Source organism: Garra rufa, chromosome 12 (genome assembly GCF_049309525.1).
Source record: "Garra rufa chromosome 12, GarRuf1.0, whole genome shotgun sequence".
Lineage (NCBI taxonomy): Eukaryota > Metazoa > Chordata > Actinopteri > Cypriniformes > Cyprinidae > Garra > Garra rufa.
Window position 1 is genome coordinate 2,907,314 of NC_133372.1, and position 19,137 is coordinate 2,926,450.

At 36.4% G+C, this 19,137-nt stretch overlaps 1 protein-coding gene across 1 annotated transcript in view; it reads left to right on the forward strand.

Moving 5' to 3' along the window:
• Positions 1-2,422: 2,422 nt before the first annotated feature.
• Positions 2,423-19,137, forward strand: part of LOC141346800 (plexin-A1-like) — a 178,683-nt gene continuing 161,968 nt past the window's right edge. The window contains exon 1 of the mRNA XM_073851760.1: positions 2,423-2,524. The gene's annotated coding sequence lies outside the window, so the exon portion shown is untranslated. The remainder of the gene's footprint in view (positions 2,525-19,137) is intronic.

The window sequence follows — 19,137 nt, forward strand, 5'->3', positions numbered from 1 at the left end:
TTCATAGAGTGGAGGGGACAAATCGGCCATTGCAACTAAATGATGCTTGTGCCTCCAGTGGTGTTTGTGGATGTCTGTATGACACCTTTGCAAAAACAGAGTTGTTAATCTCCTTATAGCTGCACTCTTTAAGTAGTGGAATGTGTTGGATGGATGGTTGTACGAACATGGTCTGGTGTGTGTGTGTTTGTGTTTTAATAGCTTGTCTAATCTCATCCCAGCGGGGTTGCCAATCCTTGCCATGTGGCTGTGCCACTAACAGGATTCAGAAGAACAGAGGGTGAGCACTTTATTGGGTGATGACCAGTGAGTGAGAGCATGTGCTGAGGTAAATTATATTACAAAATACCAAGTGACCTAAGTGATCAAGTGACCTGAATAAATACATTCACGCAGTATATTAATGTTGTTTTATTAAGTGATTTTCCAATACGAGCGCAATTAACTGAGAGCCAGATGCTGTCCAGATCTGACCTGCATACTAAGATATGTCATTGAGTGATTTCCTTTTCCTGGCCAGTGCAAACTCTTTGATGTGGTTTGGCGAGAAAAGACATGAAAGAAAGACATTAATCATATGCAATGCAATATCAGAGTATCTGTTGGGAGCTTTTGTAGTATAATGCTTTGTTTGTTTTGTGTGAATTATTTATGTTGACAAATACTTATATTTACAAGCTTGCTTGCATTCAGAGGTTTGTGAGTTTGTGGAGTTGGCGTGCGTGAGTGTAAGTGATGTCGCCACCAGCGGATCAATCGACTCTGTGGCCTGAGAGAGCTTTTGTTCTTCTATTCAAGTAATCACATGCACACACCAACACACCAGTCTGTACTTAACTCCATCACATTACTGCTATAGGAATAATTTCCGAGATGTTTGTTTCTGGGATGTTAATGCTTTCAGCACAAGTGTGCTTCCTGTGGTTTCCTGCCACTGATAATACAAAGGGATTGGTTTAATTGCTGGCCTGTAAAGATTTGTGTATCTTTATTTGAAGACAATCTGACAAATTAAGGGTTTGATTTTTTTTGAGAAATGTAATTTACAGTAATTGTAATACTGTTGTGCTACATTGTATACTGTGCTGTGTTAATAAATTCCTCCAAAGTCCAAACTGATTTGTGACTCTGGACCACAAAACATGTCTGACGTAGAACAGGTATATTTGTAACAATAGCCAAAAAACATTGCATAAGCTAAAATGATTGATTTTTCTTTAATGCCAAAAATCATTAGGATATTAAGTAAAGACAAAGACTTTGGTAAAGATCATGTTCCATGAAGATATTTTGTAAATTTCCTTTCATAAATATACCAAAGGTTAATTTTTGATTAGTAATATGCATTGCTAAGACCTTAATTTGGACAACTTTAAAGATGGTTTTTCTAATATTTAGATTTTTTTTTTTGCACCCTCAGATTGCAGATTTTCAAATGGTTGTTTTTTGGTCAAATATTGTATCCTAACAAACCATACACCAATGAAAAGCTTATTTATTCTGCTTTACAGATTATGTATAAATCTCAATTTCAATAAAATTGACCCTTATGGTCCAGGGTCACATTTGGTCAATATACTGCACTTAAGCTTCAGGAAAAAGTCTTTTCATTAAATTATATTTGTTGAAGTTTCTGTTTAAGTTTACCCAACTGTTTAAAGTTTACCCAAATTATGAATTATGCTTCTGAGAACCCTGGAAATGTGAAAAGGGTCAATCAGGGTCAATTTGCCAAAACATAATTGAGGGGGATCTTGGGGGTTCTGGAGGGTTAGTAGGTTACTGTGCCTGGCCCAAGTCAAGAGACCCCACCAAAGACTATATGTAACCCTGGACCACAGAACCAGTCTTAAGTAGCATGGATATATTTGTAGCAATAGCCAACAATACATTGTATGGGTCAAAATTATAAATTTTTCTTTTGTGCCAAAAATCATTAGGATATTAAGTAAAAATCATGTTCCATAAAGATATTTTGTAAATTCCCTATGTAAATATCAAAACTTAATTTTTGATTAGTAATATGCATTGCTAAAAACTTAATTTGGACAACTTTGAAGGCGAATGTCTCAGTATTTTGATTTTTTTGCACCCTCAGATTCCAGATTTTCAAATAGTTGTATCTCTGCCAAATATTGTCCTATCCTAACAAACCATACACCAATGGAAAGCTAATTCAGCGTACATGCGGTGTATAAATCTCAATTTCAAAAAATCCATCCTTATGACTGGTTTTGTGGTCCAGGGTCACATTTGGCCAATAAACTGTACTTAAGCTTCACAAAAACCTTTACTGTCGTGTTTTTACACGCCGCGAGGTGGCGCTCTAGAGCAGCGTCGGGGCGCGCACCTCGCGCGTGATTGATCGTTTCCAGTGCAGTCAGTCCTCTCAATGCTCAGATCGAGGCTTGCTCGCGTTCTGAACACCGAGCCGCATTCCACTCGCGCCACGGAACGGGATATTTCGGCGAGTTTGGGAATTTAACTATGACTAGGACATGCCATCCAAGGATCACTCGAACGTGTAAGTGCCACAAAGGAATTACCTGAACCGTCTACGTTAAAATGCTTAGAAATTTGATTGGAAATCTTCACAGGAGTAGTTTTGTAAGGCAGGATCTTGTAGCCCAGCGCTGCGTTGATACGAGACTCGTGTAGTGTGTAATTTAAGCATTGCTGTGGTGTTCAAGTGTGGAAACCAGGATTTGGCTGGTTACTATTTGACGAAATATTCTGTACAAAACTTTAAAAACCTGGCGTTCAGTTGTTTTCGGAAACTGGATTTTGAGGATTGATCACGTTTGGAGACTTGGTAAACACTCAGATCTCTGGTTTGGAAATGTTTCCACACAGTGCTTTTACAAGAGCGTAACCTGGAATGAAAGGCTGTGAATTTATTAGCGATTACATTTCCTCGAACGCTCGGACTGATTGGCAGCGTCAAAGTATCAAGCGTATCGGTTTCGTTTACTTGATCCAGTTTGTATACTTTCCAAACACGTTGTAGAGTTCAACAAACTCGGGTCGCTGTGTCAAAGCATTTAGAAACCGGGTACGAACAACAGCAAGAGGCTTGGTGAGGGATTGTTCAGGTAGGGTTTAGTTCAAAGTTATTCAGAACGATAAGGAACAGACATTCCATAGGCGTTTTGAGCAATTCGCACGTAAATAAAGACGTGGACGTTTCAGGAATGTTGTGTATGAACACGCAGATTTGAATAGTCTCTTAACCATATGTTGTTAAAGGGCTATTTTTAAACTACCATCCAGGGGCTCCCTCGTCTCAGAGGACCACATGTTGCTTTTGGTAAAAATCGATAGGCTCTAATTGATTTATAAATTGTTAGTCACGGTGTGTTGTTAAAAGGGCGTTAACAGCAGAACTGGTTATGGACGCTGTTGTTGCGGTGCATCTGAAGGTTCTGCCTGTCCGTCCGTGGGTGTGTATAAGCGCCTACATAGGCTACTATTCATTTTCATTGGGTCTGCATGTATGTGATCCTTTGTAAACCATATATAAACCATTCTAGGACTGTAAGAAGTTGACAGACGTGACCGCATCATCTGCCCCTACACGACCACTGAGCTCGCACAGGGTTTTTAATGAACATGGACTGGTGGGATTGGTTACTGACGGTTCTAAAGGGTTTAAGACATAGACCCTAGTAAAACGATTGGTCTCGACATCTTAGACGACTATTCATGGTCCCTGTCTTTGCCATTGTTATCACGACGTGACGGTTAGGAGCGTGACGGACATTCAGATGGAAATTGGGAATGTGTTTCCTCAGGCGTGAGGAAATCGTTTGTTTAGACTCCCAACACAACCCTAACGGGAATAATCTCACGGTTTGCCTATGAAGAAAAAAGCGACTTACGGCCTCGTGTGTCAGTGAGTTAAAGCCATCTCCCTCTTTTGGACGCATACAGTAAACATTTGTGTAACCGAACCACTTAGCCGTTAGACTGCGGTTGAGGTGACTTTGTTAGGTTACCTCATTATTGTAGTTCCAACGTTAGATCTTTTTGATGTTGTACGTCTGATTTCTCAAATGTTTTAAAATGTGTTATCAAGTTTGTAAGCAATTTCAAAAATACGGACTAGAATACGAACCTGGTGTAGTGTCGAGCAAACTTTACCTCAGAATAAAGACCTGTGACCCTACGAAGTGCGTTTTTACCGTGAAAAATCCGTTATACAGATTCGCGCCGGGAGCATTTGTGATGTGTGGAGTTTGGAATGCGAACTGGCCCGCGTGCTGCTGTAGAGCGGCAGATGTGCGCATGCGCGCAGGCTTCCCCTCCTCACTGGCGCGACTGGTTTTACTCAGCACACACAGCAAAACTAATGACCAAGATTAGCTCCTTTACCAAAATAATTTATCTCAGCAAGACAAAAATGATTGGAAATAAATTGCGTGAGCAGGGGAAATAATTACGGAACGAAGGATACAATTAGGCTTTTGTTTTTGTTATAGATTATTATGAGTGGAGATGTGAAATGAATGTGGCCGAATTTAGGATTTATAATCGTATGGAGGAGAGAGATAAGATCTTGGCAAAATATTACAGTTTACTTTACTGTGGCGGATCGGTAGTATATGGAAATAGATTTGATATACCATACTATGCTAAAAAAGAAAAACTATTTAAACCATCACAGAAATTCTAATGGTTTCCACTGCAAATACCATTACAATCCAACTTTTAATCATTAAAACCATCAAACCATGTTTTGGGATACATTCCATTAGGATTTAGTGGTTTGAACAAGCCACCAGATACCAGTAGAGACCAACAGGGTCCATTAAAACCAATACAATTCCCATTATAACCAGTAAAACCATTACACATTCTCTTTCTATTGTTTTTTTTTTTTTTAAGCAGGGTAAACATTTATCCATGTATGTACATGGATATTACAGAACTACTTGTCCAAAAACCCACGGCAGTACCATGGTATTTTTGGTACTTGTTTGTTAGTGCCTGGTGTTCCACAACAAAAGTGTCCTCTTGGTATATTTTGTGCTAGTCTTGTGTTGTTAACATCCCAGACTGCAGTATGAGAGCTCATAATTGTGGCATTCTGTGGCCCATAGCTCACCCTCTGTTTGACTTCTATTTATAATCTCTCTCTCTCTGTGTCCTCTGCTATTCTCTCTCTTTCTCTCACTCTCTACTGGGTAAACGCTTGTGTGCCAATCCATAACGCAAGTGTTTCAGGACTTAAAACATGACTGAAAGAAGTCTCTACTAGGGTTTCTAGTGATCTATTGGTCTCTTGTGCTCTATTATAAGTTATGGAAATATTGTCTCTGATCAGAGGATGAGACTCCAGAGACATATCAAAGCTCTCAAGCAAATCAAAGTAAACTTTAGCTGTTAAATTACTAGGCATGGACACCATTATGAGCTCTGCACAGCAACAGATTAACAAGAAGTTAGTGAAGTTGACTAGTTTGAAGTGATGTTCTTTGTTTATATAACTAGCATGTTGTGCTTCAGCTGTTAAAATGCAGGACTTTTTCTTTGAAAATGTATTAATATCCCATTCTCTCACTCTGTCCCTGTCTTTCTCACTCTCTCACCCATGTCCTAAGGCCAGTGGTGATATTAAAAAGCATTTAAAAGTCCTGGCTGTTACTCTGTTTGTTAAAGAGCAAACAGCAAGAGGTCTTCTTCACACAGACCCTGCTAACTCTGTCCAACCTTCAGGCAGTCACTGCACAGTTTGACCTCCCATGAAACGATGTTCACTAGTGATAGACTGATGAATTGGACGATATTTGGCCATTTTAAGATCATCAGCTTTGGCTGATAGCTTTACCCACTTGGCTTTACCCACTAGACTTGTTAATGGATAATGGCCAACTTTAATTTGACCAGTCATACGGGTACATTTTTTGAAAATTGAGATTAATACATCATCTGAAAGCTTGCCTCTGATCTATGGTTTGTTAGGATAGGACGATATTTGGAATCTGAAATCTGAGGGTGCAAAAATAATAATAAAAAATTATGATCTTTAAAAGATCTCACTAAAAGATCTTTACTTAATATCGTAATGTTTTTTGGCAAATTTGCCCATTTTGAGATCATCAGCATTGGCTGATAGCTTTACCCACTAGACTTGTAAATGGATAATGGCCAATTTTGGTTTTCAAATATTTTAGTGAATTTTGAGTGAATTTCTGCATGCATGTTTATATTCCAATTGCAATAATTTGTATTTGTGACTTGCATCAAATACATATTGCTTTTAATTTGACCAGTCATACGGATACATTTTTTTTTTAAATTGTTAGGATAGAACAATATTTGGAACCATTTGAAAATCTGGAATCTGAGGGTGCAAATAATAATAATAATAATAATAATAAAGTGATCTTTAAAAGATCTTTACTTAATATCGTAATGTTTTTTGACATGTTTGCCCATTTTGAGATCATCAGCATTGGCTGATAGCTTTACCCACTTGGCTTGTAAATGGATAATGGCCAATTTTTGGTTTTCAAATATTTTAATGAATTTTGATTGAATTTCTGCAGGTGCGTTTATCGCAATAATTTGTATTTGTGACTTGCATCAAATACATATTGCTTTTAATTTGACCAGTCATACGGATGCATTTTTTTTTTAAATTGTTAGGATATAACAATATTTGGAACCATTTGAAAATCTGGAATCTGAGGGTGCAAATAAAAAAGTGATCTTTAAAAGATCTTTACTTAATATCATAATGTTTTTTGACATGTTTGCCCATTTTGAGATCATCAGCATTGGCTGATAGCTTTACCCACTTGGCTTTACCCACTAGACTTGTAAATGGATAATGGCCAATTTTTGGTTTTCAAATATTTTAATGAATTTTGATTGAATTTGTGCAGGTGTGTTTATCGCAATAATTTGTATTTGTGACTTGCATCAAATACATATTGCTTTCAATTTGATTTTGGCTGTCTCAGTCTCTAATTATCAACACATTGGTCAACCACTAGTTAACACACCATACTGGAGACATGCTTCAGAATACAGACAAATGTTCCAGTATAACGACAGTCATAACAAACATTCATTTTGACCTTTGCAGTCTAGCATTCGGCCTGTCTTTGTAAATTACTCATACCTTTTGAATTTCGTTGATATGTGGCCTTTGCTTTAAAGTGCATTTGCACTACTTTTGAAAGTCGGCTTTGAATCGAGAACATCACAGTGCTGAAGTTGAAGCAAAATCTGATCCAGAACAAGAAAAGCGAGCAGTTCAAAGTTTCTTTAGTTTGAAAATTGTATCACCTTCAGTAAAACTCAGCAGCGGAAACTAGCTTTCAGTGGGATGTGGTTTTTCTGTGGATGGCATGTGAACACTTTGAGTTGGCAGTTATACATTATTAATATCCAGCTTTTTCCAGTTTTATTTTCATCCGCTACACTTTTAACTTCTTCAAAGGGCCTCCATTCTCTCTCTCTCTCTCTCTTTCTCTCCTGTCTGACATCTGTTATTTAGGATGAGTTGTTTCTCAGGAATGGCCAACAATTGCTGCGGTTACACCCTGCAAGCAAACCGTTTTCCATTATACTCGAACGCATATAGATGTGAACACATCCGTTGCTTAATACGGAAGCTTGCTGCCCTTTGCACATTTAAAGACTTTGAGTTTTGTGTTTGTAATGTTGTGGATTTGCTGCGGTTTACACAGAGTAGGTGCGTCAAGATCATCCTCCTTTCCGACTGTAATTCCGTTCTTGCACAATGCTGTTCAAGTGTTGATTCTTAAACTATTTCATCTGAGAACTTGAAAGAAGGATATGCAGTTGGTTTTGCACAGAACAAGAAAAAATAACAGTTAAGAGACGGTGGTTGGCGAGACGTAGGAAGTAGCTTTGCTGCCGCTTTGGCTTGTTAATTTGTTTGTTTGTATTTTAGCTTCTGCTTCCCACTGTTTCACCCTCCTCTCATGCTTTTTTTGCAGTTTCATTGGCTGATTGCTGCTGTTTTGCGTGTTGTTGATAGTGTGCACATCTGCAGCATCTGCGATCCCTGGCACATGCAATGAGCTGGCTGCAATTTAGGGTTTTTGTTGCAGACTTAAAGCTAACGGAATCGCAAAATAATGACTGTTTCAAACAGATAGTCTCACTCAATTGGTTGAGTCAGACTGGATGGGCGTCTTTAACTTAGGATGGCGCCACAGTGTTTATGCTTTTTCAGTGGAATCGAATCAAATGGTTTACTTTACATTCTCTTTGTATAATAAGCTGGAATTGAAGTACTGAAAATTTCACACACTTCAGCTTTAAAACATGAAAGGACTTTTGTAGTATGGCGCTGGCTAGGCTTCACGGCTTCGTATGAAGCACGTTGTCTTACGCTTTCAAGTGTGTTTGAACTGCACAAATGATGATTCTGTCCTGCTGAATCTAAAATAAGAAATGAATCGTCAAGCTGTGACCACAGCGTGGGCTCCTGTTTGTGACGTAGTAATACGTTCTGAAATGTTTGGATAAGAGTCAAAGTATTGTACTGGAGTTTATCGCTTTGCAAATCCTATGCGATTCAGATAGGAAATGCATCCATACGGCTGATGCTACATGTTTTTCTTTCTCTTTGTCAACTTGACTTCTCTCATCACTCCCACTCGCTCTGCTTTCTCTCCCCTTTCCTCTGGTTGTTTTCTTCTGCGCTCCTCGCATTGCTCATCTCCTGTGCATGCGTATGTGTGTGTGTGTGTGTCAGTGTTTGGATGTGTTTCTGGTAAATGGATGTGGTCCAGCCCCAATCTAAGATTTGTTTTCCTTTAAATGCAGTCAGTGGCTAAAGCAGCAATCAGGAAGACTGGCCTCTCCAAGAGTTTTTCTTTTTTACTCTGTATTTTCTGGGGGGGGTTTTCACAGCGCAGATTTTTGGTATTATTATGACCCAAATATGGGATGAAACAACTCCTGTCAGCCTATTTCATGTTTGATGTTTTTGTGTATATCACAGAATCTCAGATTCAATCTTTTTGCCAGTTCATTTGCCTTCAATATGCACAGGATTTGTATTTCTTTTTGGAACTGATCTGAGCTCAAGCTCATTGATCCAAGCTTTGCATTTCAGTTTTTGAGTGAAATAGCATTGTTTTTGGATACTTTTGGCAGTGTTTACTGAAAAACTGGAATGCATTAGTTCAGATCAATGAGGCCTGAGATTGGTGGGTTCCAGAAAGAAATACAAAACTTGTGCTAATTGAAAGAAAACAAGCTAACAAATGATTAAATCTAGTATTTTTAAGCCATTAAAAGAAGTTTTAGTCCGATGCCATAACATCAACTAGCATTTTTGGGAGAAAAAACAATCCTCTCCAGGTCAAAATCATCAGAAAACAACATGAATGTTAAAGATGCTTTTGATGTTGGATGTATAATCAGGGTCCTGAAGCAGAACCAGTTGAGAACCGCTGCGCTAGAAGCACCGTCAGAATCACAATCGCTGCTCTGTTCTCCCCTGCGATTTCACACGGCGCTGCGGCATTGCATTCACACACGCATGCATCCGCTCAAACACACATTACTCTTCCCTCGGTGTTGTGCGCTCTTCTCCTCCTGCAGTTTTAACCGTGCAGACGTTTAAATAATTCAGCATCTTAAGCTTGGCTTGTAAATAATGCGAGCCCACATATTGCACTGCAGCGGACTCTGTGTTTAATTTAATACAACTCGGTGCATTCGAAATTTCAAAGAGCCTCTTTAATGCAAATGTTTCAATTATAAATGACAAATGTACACACACTGCAACACGTAGTTTTAATTATAACGTGCTCCAGCGAGAACTAATGAGATTTATTTCCTTCACTGAGTTATGGCATTGCTCAAACAGTTTTCTTCCCATGAGTCAGTGCGTCTGTGCTCTCTGCTCTGTGTTTGTCTTGTTTGATTGCACTAAGTGGTTGTATATCTAGCACTGTGTTATTACAGGCCTTGCAAGACAGCACTATATTCAAATTCCCTTTTTGTTTTTATGCAATTAATTCAGCCCCAACCGCTTTGCAGTAGCTCGCCCACAAATGTAAGTTCTGTCATCGTTTAGTCATTCTGTTTTCTTTTTGCATGAAATACAATAGGAGATTTTAGGGCGGAACGTCTTAAAAAAAACATTACAGTTTGTGCCTAAAACCTGAGCTTGTGTAAAATGTTAACACTATTCTACCATTGCTGCCTTGCATGTTACAGTGAGAGCTAAAAGGAGCACTGAGGATTATTTATGCATGCAAATGAGTGCGTTAAGCTTTGTGTTTTGGCTGTCGATTATTTTAGCAGCACTGTGAGTTTGTGTACGTGATGCTTTCTCTGTATTTGTTTATTGGTTAACTCTGTTCCACAACCTAGTGAACTGTCTACTGCCTACATAGGCAGCTACCTTCTAATGCAGCATCTGAAATAAAACCTCAAGTGACTGATTCGAAGCGCTTCGTATAGGCAACAGCTCTGTGCATTATAGAAATAACATTCCTCATAGACAATGCATGGAGAGACTTGATTCACTAGTGGTTCTAAGAGTTGCAATGATGCGATTCTCTAGCCAGCACAGCATACACAAATATTGGTTAAAATTGTTTTTTTTGTTACGATTAACTGTTTAAGTGTTTAATTGTCAATCCTTTGTTTGTCGTGAACAGTTAAACTGCCTGCTGTTTGTCAGAAAAATCCTACAGGTCCCAAAAATTCTTTGGTTTTCCAGCATTTTTGTGTATTTGAACCCTTTTCAACAATGACTGCATGATTTTGAGATCCATCTTTTCACACTGAGGGCAACTGAGGGACTCATATGCAACTATTACAGAAGGTTGAAATGCTCACTGATGCTTTAGAAGGAAAACCATGCATTAAGAGCCGGGGGGTGAAAACTTTTGAACAGAATCGAGATGTGTACATTTTTCTTATTTTGCCTAAATATTGTATTTCATTTAGCACTTCAATTCAGAGGCTACAGAAGATGTTTCCCAGAAGACAAAATAAGTTAAATTTAGCCTGCTGATCTTCACATTCAAAAGTTTTCACCCCCGGCTCTTAATGCATTGCCTTTCCTTCTGGAGCATCAGTGAGCGTTTTAACTTTCTGTAATAGTGCGTATGAGTCCCTCAGTTGTCCTCAGTGTGAAAAGATGGATCTCAAAATCACACAGTCATTGTTGGAAAGGGTTCAAATGCACAAAAATGCTGAAAAACCAAAGAATTTGTGGGACCTGGAGGATTTTTCTGAAGAACAGCAGGCAGTTTAACTGTTCGGGGCTCATGAACAACTATCACTAAACAAAAAAAAAAAAAACACAGCTGTGATCAAGGGGATGTAAACTTTTGAAATGGTTAATTTTTTCTAAATTCAACTGTTATTTTCTCTGGTGGACTATATGTAAACATCTTCAGGTCAGTACTAAATAAACAATGGCATGCATTTTGTATGATCCCTCTTATTTTGCTAAAATAATTAACATTTTGCAGATTCTAAAAGGGGGTGTAAACTTTCGACCTCCATCGTAATGGATGAAGTTTTCCCACTGATCTCGGCACAGTGTTTTGAAGGATTGCCTCGTCTGTGAAGTTGTGATGCTGCCCTGAAATATGGCCAAAAGCAGTTATCTCAGATAGCAGCATAAATATTCTGCCTAACTTTATAGCATATGACAGACTTATAAAGCTTTTTAAGTGCCGCCTTGAGAGGGTTTTGGAACGGGGTGTTTGTGTGCATGTGAAGGACGACAGCTCTCTCAGATTGCAGTGTGACATTCATGCTTTTCCTTCTAATCCTTCAATGAGTGTATCTGATGTCTGAGAGGCTGTTGTGTGTGTTGATAGTGTAATCTGTAAATTCTATACTGTGTTAATGTTGTCATTTCACACTTTACTGCACCTTTTAAGAAGCCTGATTTCACATTACTAACATTCCGGCAGCGTGAGATGATGAAACAGGCATTCGCTTGCGTTTGACTAAAGTCTTTTATCAGGCCGTAATGTAAAATTCAGATCATGGTTATGGTATGTATAAAGAGATAGATAGTTATTTTTGCTGGAAATTCAGCTCCAAAATGTTTTAGATATTAAACAACCATGCAATAAGGCCTGCATTTGGATAATCCGAACAATTCCCTGCTTTATAAATGAAAGGCTGTGTATCTCATTTGATTAGTTTCCTTTTTATTTGGAATTTGATAGGCATGATCCAAAAGATAAGGTTAAGCAAATTAATAAGTCTGACATCCATGCAAAAATGGTGCAGTGTGACACATGAAAACCAGACATAAGCAGCACAGATATATTTGAAAAAAAAATTTCAACATTGATAATAATCAGAAATATTTCTTAAGTAGCAAATCAGAATATTAGAATGATTTCTGAAGAATTATGTGACACTGAAGACTGAAGTAATGATGCTAAAAATTCAGATTTGATCACAGAAATAAATTATATATTAACTGATAATCACATAGAAAACAGTTGTTTTGAATTGTAAAAATATTTAGCAATTTTACAGTTTTATTCTGTATTTTGAATCAAATAAATGCAGCCCAGATGAGCTGAAAAGTCTTCTCTCAAAAAGTCTTTCTGTTCTAAAACTTTCGACCAGTAGTTCAAAACAACAGCGTTTATTAGAAATCGAAATCTTTTGTAACATTAAAAATGTCTTTACTTACACTTTTGATAAATTTATTGCATCCTTGCTGAATAAAAATATTAATTTCTTTAATTTCTTTCAAAAAAACAAAAACATTTTGAATGGTAGTGTTACAAAAGATTTTTTATTTCAAATAAATGAATATTTCCATTCATCGAATAATCCTGAAAAAATGTTTTCAGCATTGATAATAATCAGAAATGTTTTTTAAGTAGCAAATCAGAATATTAGAATGATTTCTGAAGAATCATGTGACACTAAAGACTGAAGTAATGATGCTGAAAATTCAGGTTTGATCACAGAAATAAATTATATATTAACTGATAATCACATAGAAAACAGTTGTTTTGAATTGTAAAAATATTTAGCAATTTTACAGTTTTATTCTGTATTTTGAATCAAATAAATGCAGCCCAGATGAGCAGAAAAGTCTTCTCTCAAAAAGTCTTTCTGTTCTAAAACTTTCGACCAGTAGTTCAAAACAACAGCGTTTATTAGAAATTGAAATCTTTTGTAACATTAAAAATGTCTTTACTTACACTTTTGATCAATTTATTGCATCCTTGATGAATAAAAATATTAATTTCTTTAATTTCTTTCCAAAAAAAAAACATTTTGAATGGTAGTATGTCACAAAAGCTTTTTTTTATTTTAAATAAATGAATATTTCCATTCATCAAATAATCCTGAAAAAATGTTTTCAACATTGATAATAATCAGAAATGTTTCTTAAGTAGCAAATCAGAATATTAGAATGATTTCTGAAGAATTATGTGACACTAAAGACTGAAGTAATGATGCTGAAAAGTCCGTTTTGATCACAGAAATAAATTATATATTAACTGATAATCACATAGAAAACAGTTGTTTTGAATTGTAAAAATATTTAGCAATTTTACAGTTTTTTTCTGTATTTTGAATCAAATAAATGCAGCCCAGATGAGCAGAAAAAAAAAATCTTTCTGTTCTAAAACTTTTGACCAGTGGTGTGACTCCTGGTATAAACTCTATAGTAGAATCTCTACAGGTTCACACACATCTACCATCCCATAATAGCGTCATGCCATAGTGTGTTTCTATGGAGCTGCTCAGCGATGTGTGAAACAGTGGAGTGTCCATCAGGAATGCGGCGTCACCCACACGAACACGCCGCCCCTCCGTCCGCCCCTGACCCCTTCAACAGCCCCGCATTCATCCATCTCTCTTCCCCTCATTCTCTCTCTCTCACTCTTTGTCTTTACTGCTTTTGTTTTGATCAGAGGTCCAGAGAGTCACTGGTGATGAGGCAGCGGTGCATTGTTTGCAGCCAGAGAAATGCAGCGGCGTTTAACTCTCGGGGTCGACCCGCGACATACGCTGAAGGGGGAATGTTTATCCCACGCGAACGGCTGATGCAAATGAACGCCGAGGTCGAACTACAACAACGGCGTTAATTTGAGCTTAACCCGTTTAGCTGTATGAGAGGCTGTTCATCTTGTCAGAGAAGTTCATGGAGATTTGTTCGTTATTGTGGTTTTTGTTAGAAGTGGGATGTCGGCGGACAGTTGCTCATCGTTTTTGTTGAGGCTAAACTGTTGAGAAGGTGTATTTTAAGGCTTTTAATTATGCATTGTGTAGATTACAGAGAGTGATTTTAGATTCCACCCTTATTCTGATTGAAAACATTCATTAGGAGTTTATTGGGTCATTAAAAAGCTGTGGTATTAATAGTTAATGTGTTTCCCACCCACACAGCCTTGGTTATGTTAGCAGAAAAGTTGATTCGGAGGAGTGGAAAGTTATTACCTTTTACATTTACAATAAATACAATTTAAAGAAAAGATTATAACAGATTTCACTTTATTTAGAGTAACGCACTGAATCATTCGCAAACAAATATTAAAAAAGATATTATAAAATTAAAATTAGTGGGTTAAAATGTGGTTAAACTGTACAGTATAATGTACAATTTTATTTTATAGAAAATATTAAAGAAGAATTAGTGGGTTATTAAATGCCAGTTTTTCTGGGATATACATGTATGATTTTATTTATTTATTTATTTTTTTAATATAGTTATATATTATTTAATTTCTTTTTAATATAGAATTTTTACATTTTTAATATTTAATTGAATTTCATTTATATAATTCTAATTGAATACCATTGTATTAAATACTTAATTTAATTGTATATAATATATTTAAATTTAATTATTGCATTTTAATTTAAGTTGTGCTTGATTATGTGAGCAGAAAAGTTGAACTTTTAATAAAAGTAATTCAATTTAATTTTGATTTTAATATTGAATTTTTAAAAATTTGTAGTTGAATTTCATTTTTATTATTTAATAAAATTTTTGTAAGTTTAATTGAATGCAGAATATTACATTTTACATTTACAATAAATTGAACAACAAACTTATTTATTTATATTTTGTATTTAATATTTATTTTAATTTTTAATTACTTTTTTTTTTTAGTTTTAATTGAATTACATTGTGTATTAAATACGTAATTTATTTGTGCAATTGTTGAATATAATATATTTACATTTAATTATTGCATTTTATTTAAGTTGTGCTACGTTTAAATGTAAAAAATAAACTTTTTAAGCCTTTATCTCCTTCAGACCAGCAATTAACAACAGTACTGGTTTCATAAAGTGGGTGTTTCAAAAAAAAAATAATGATTACAATGGAATTTGATTGGTCACTGTTTTGTGCTCTCCAATTCTTTTCTTCCCAATCATTGATGAGTAATCAACTTTGATTCTTTCATTCATACACAAAAAGAATGTGTGATTGAATGATTTAGTGCTACAGGAAGCTTTTCCACCCAGTTGTTTTCTCTCACTCTGTTCCTCAAGCGTTTCTCACGGCCGGGGAATGTCGTACGTCTGGTCGGATGATCTTATGTGGGATTGTCCCAGTTTACAACGGTACATATTTCTCTCCTCATGACCTGGTCACTCCCTCTTGCACCCTCCGGCTCTCACGGGGCGGGTTTCTGGCTGGCGTTTGACCGGCGTACAGCAGCCGTACAGGAGATTCTCCCGGGCCGCTTGGCTCGGCGAGTGGATGAACGGGTCGTGCCAGCCAGACGGAAACAAAGAAGCAGGCCAGATCTGTCTGTCATTGGCGGCGGCTGCTCTACAAACACACAAACACACCCACAGAAACACGGACCATGTGGAGAGCTGGGAAACTAGTCGAGCTGGAGTCCTGGTCTACACTCTTGTGGGTGTTTACAGAGAGATGAGCTTATGATTGATTCTGAATAAACTGACTTTGGCTGCAGTTGTGTAATAGTCAGACTACAGACAGAAACATGTGTAGATGTAGCGCTTAAAGATGATGTCTACGTTTTTGGTCATTGGTGACTTTTTGATTTCAAAACACTGATCTGTTTATTTCAAGCAGCTTCTGATTCAACCAATGGAATAACTTTTGCGGTGGGACTCCTAGATTCTTGACCAATGGGAAAATCAGAAAATGTGTTTGGAAACACCAGTTGTTTTTGCAGTAAATCAGAAATCACCTACTTCACTTTAAAAAAAAAACACTTTGAAATCATAATGAGAGTTTTGTGGCCTCCAATCCACTGTATTTAGATATAATTTGTTATATTTTTATTTATACCTTGGATATACAACTTGGTTTTTATCAAGTTGAGGGATTCTGTGGGGTTCAAATTCATATCTAGCTATTTTCCACTGTTTCTACTGTTTAAAAAATTACTTTTATATACTACCAAGTACTAACACCTTTATACACTGTCATTCAGAAGTTTGGAGTTTAAAAAATGTTTTTTTAAAGAAGTCTGTTCTCACCACAGCTGCATTTATTTGATAAAATTACCTTTAAAACCTTTTAAAAAAAAAGTTAAATATTATTAGAATTTAAAATGGTTGTTTTCTATGTCAATATATTGTAAAATGTAATTTATTTATGTGATCAAAGCTGCATTTTAAGCATCATTACTTCAGTCTTCAGTCACATGATCCTTCAGAAATCATTCTAATATACTGATTTGCTGATTTGGGTTCTTTGATGAATAGAAGTTTCAAAAGGACAGCATTTATTTGAAATGGAAATCTTTTGTAAGCTTTCATTTAACTGACCTACATTTGGTTTTTGACCACTGTAACTACATTTTAGTGATTTACTCCAGGAGATATATTAAAATTCCAATATCTCTGGAACTAAACCATATACAGCCTTGAAAATGAAGATGCCAAAAGGAAAATTTATTAAGACCCAACATCTAAAAGAGCATTAAAATATCTTTAATATTTCTTGAGTTACAGGCATGCAAACTTTGAAGAAAAAACGTGAAAAGTGCTGTTGCCCCATTTTTGAATGGTCACCATTGGCATATAATGCAATACGAATGGTTAAAGTCAACAGATTTTAAAAATAGACCTACCAATCTCTGTGTAAAAATAACATTATAATGCTGCCATCTTTCTGAAGTCATTTTTACCCCCCTGTAACTGGGCTCTGAATCTCTGGTGAAAATTGCTATTTTGACCCCCCTCTACAAAATAGTGAATTATTCAGTAAATATTCATCCATGACATTTAATATTTTGGCTTTCATCACTATACATGTCTATCTATTTTCAGAAAAAATTTGAGACCTGGACCTCTGGCTGAATTGACACGGAGTGACCCCATAGTACCTTATAATTTGCACATCTTGTTAAATACTTTTAACCAATATTCAATACTCCCTATCAGTGCTCTATTATTCCTTTCTCTGTAATTGACAGCAAACATTATCCTGTACAAATCAATAATGTTGTCAGAGAGAATCAGATGATAATTTAAGTGTTATCGCTGAAAGCCCTCACAAACAAGACCGCAAACGCGTCACACTCTGCTCATGTGTGAGGTGTTGAGCTCAGGATCTGTGTGTCTGAGCGTTTACACCTGCTGGCAGAACTCAGATGTGAATGTTGGCAGGACTCGTGTGTTTTTCAGCATTGCGATTTGGGAGTTTGGCTCCGCTCGTATCAGAGTATGAGCTTTCGGCTCGCAGGAAAGATAACAGGGAATTTAACCAAACAAACCCCTGGTGTTTCTCAACACAGCAGAGATTATAGAAGTGAGAGATGGAGAATGTGAAGAACTGCTTTATAGTGGCTAATAGTTCCTCAGAAGCCTCACTGTAGTTTGTAAACACAACTTTGTTTCCCAAAGGACTCATTTATGTTTGCTGACTCCTGAAAAGGCGTCTGTTTATGAGGAAGCGGCTTGAAAGTGCAGTAACTTTAACCCTGTCAAGCCTGACATGTGAAATAATTGTCATAACAACCTCTTTGTAAGAAGATTTTTGCAAAAAGTTTGCTTGCTTGTTTTTGTTAAGTGTCATAATTGATCCATCAGGCTTTTATGGCTCATATAGTCTGATATAATGAGAATATAGAGGGAAAAAACTGCTAATTTGGTGCAGATGTTGATATTTATATGGTCAAAAAGTGATGAAATATTAATGCTTGTGATGTAAATCAGTCAGATCTTTATAAAAGTATATCAGATGCTTGCATACAATCTAAATAACAGTTTTCACTTTATATCTACAATAATATGTCTTCGTAAGATGATATTTAAATGCTTAGTTTGATGATCAAATCACAATGCAACGCAATGCAATAATGATTGAGTGATAACTAACCAGAAAAATACTACTTCAAAGCTTGAGACTAGTCATAAGAGCCAATGTTTTGAAATTGAGATTCATTTGAGCTCAATAAATCAGCATTTCATTGATGTCTTGTTTGTTAGGATAGGACGATATTTGGCTGAGATGCAACTATTTGAAAATCTGGAATCTAAGCATGCAAAAAAAACAAAAAAAATCTAAATATTGAGAAAATCACCTTTAAACTTGTCCAAATGAAGTTCTTAGCAATGGAAATTAATAATCAAAAATTTAGTTTTGAGATGTTTACAGTAGGAAATTTACAAAATATGTTCATGGAACATGATCTTTACTTAATATCCTAATGATTTTTGGTGTAAAAGAAAAATATGACCGTTTTGACCCATGCAATTGTACTTTTGGCTATTGCTACAAATAAACCTGTGCTACTTAAGACTGGTTTTGTGGTCTAGGGTCACATTTAAACATGATATTAAAAAATATATATGTCTAGACAATCAAGTAAAGCAAAGCTGTTCAGTCCAATAAGTGTTTGTCTTGAAATATTAAATTTATCAGCTGAAGGTTATAATCTTTCACTTGCTAAAAGTCTGAAACAGATGACAGAAAATGTAGTGTACAATAGGTTTCTCTGCAAAGTCGTGATCTTTTAGAGGCCTTTGGGTATCAAATATGATAGAGTAGGCTTTATAGGGCTTTATACAGCTGCATATCTCTCGTGAGCATATACAATTTCTTTGTATTAGTTGCATGAGTTTTTATGATCGCAGGGTGCAGCCAATCACATCACAACCGGCTTGATTTCACCGCTGGAGGTTTCGGTGAGAAATCAGCGTCTTGATTGC